The sequence below is a fragment of the Geospiza fortis genome, unplaced genomic scaffold (assembly GCF_000277835.1).
Source record: "Geospiza fortis unplaced genomic scaffold, GeoFor_1.0 scaffold115, whole genome shotgun sequence".
Classification (NCBI taxonomy): Eukaryota; Metazoa; Chordata; class Aves; order Passeriformes; family Thraupidae; genus Geospiza; species Geospiza fortis.
This window is the reverse complement of record NW_005054499.1, coordinates 61,725-63,195: the sequence shown is the minus strand read 5'-3', so window position 1 is coordinate 63,195 and position 1,471 is coordinate 61,725. Positions and strand designations below refer to the sequence as shown.

Below are 1,471 nucleotides of genomic sequence, written 5' to 3'. Positions count from 1 at the left end.
CCCCCGGTTCCTGGCCGCGCGGCCGCAGGCGGTGCAGGCCCTGCTGCCGTCGGGGGACAGCGTGGAGAGCCGGCTGCTGGGCCTGGTGGAGTGCCGCGGGCACCACGCGTGGGTACCGGAGCGCGGGGCGGGCAGGGACAGAGAGAGAACTCTGCGGGTCCCTCCGGAGCCACCTGAGATCCCCCTCCCATCCCAAGGGCTTTCCCCACGGTGCAGTCCAGTTTGAACATGGTGCCTTGATGTTATGGGTGCTCAGAGAGAAGCCCCAGCCCCATGAGCTGCTCTGCCCTGCCGGTTATGTGAACGCATCACTTAAGTGATGGGGGAGCAGGTGGGTGGGCACTCGGTCGATGGGCAGTGGGTTTGGGATTTGCATGGGGCTGTGCTAGCCGGTGCTGCTGGGTGGGATGGGATGTGGGTTTGTCTGTCTGCAGACATGCAGAGCTGAGGAGGCTTTGCCTCCGTGCTGCCCTGTGCTTGCAGGATCTATGTGTACACCCACCGGCGGATGGCCATCACAGCTGAGGACGTCTGGCTGGAGAGAGTGATCCCCATCACAGATGAGTTTGCAGTGGAAGAAGGTGCTGACACACTGTGGTGGCTCAGTGGCCAGTTCCAACCAATGGGATGAAGGGGTTTGGTGTCCATATTCTGCTGTCCTGCTTCCTGAAATTTGCAATTTATTCTGCTCTCCTGCTTCCTGAAATTTGCAGTCTATTCTGCCTTCACATTTTCAAGTTTGTTATCTTTGGTGAAACTTTTGCAGCACATGGCACTTTTGGCAGGGCCCTGTGAGGAGCAGGATGGCTCTGTCCCACCAGGCCCCAGCCACAGCCCCTGCCCTGCAGGTTTGTTCTGCCTGCCTCTGTTCCTGCAGGGAACATCTGGAGTTCGGAGAACGATCAGCAAATCTGTTGCTTTAACTTTCAACTGAACTTTGTCTTACTTTTGCAGTTGTACTGGACAGTGACCTTCACGTCATTGGTGAGTTCTGTGCTTGCTTTAGTCCTGCATTACAGGTGCTCTGGGGCCTGGGCCAGCACTGGGGAGTTCTTGGCCCCACAGGAGCTGACTGGGGAGGGGTTGTGCCCTGCTGGGGCAGTTGCCGTGCTGTTGGCCATTCTTACCTGCTGCTAAATGAGCATTGCCAGCCCCATTCAACCAAGGGAACTAATTTTCCATATGTTTTTAAACTACTGCTGCTGGAAGATTAATTATTATCCCTGAACAAGCAGAATAAAAAAATTATAAATTATTTTTATATTTTAAATGGCATTCTCATGTAAAACTTTGGAAAGGAAGATGGTAAGAAGGGATGGGGAGATGTTGCCAAAAGCTGTGTTGCAGAGCTCAGTTTGTGAAGGTTTGTCAGCACGACCCACCGGAGTTTTCTCTCCCGATGTCCTCAGGCTCGGACGTGACTGTGCAGATCGGCTCAGCAGACGATCGGCTGACAGTGCAGCTGCCCTTC

At 54.8% G+C, this 1,471-nt stretch overlaps 1 long non-coding RNA gene across 1 annotated transcript; it reads left to right on the top strand.

Annotated features, from left to right (window-relative positions):
• The first annotated feature begins 28 nt into the window (after window positions 1–28).
• LOC115948738 lies at window positions 29–983 on the top strand. Its single transcript, XR_004082522.1, has 3 exons — window positions 29–108; window positions 484–581; window positions 955–983. It is a non-coding gene; the product is annotated as an uncharacterized LOC115948738 (long non-coding RNA).
• Window positions 984–1,471: the final 488 nt, after the last annotated feature.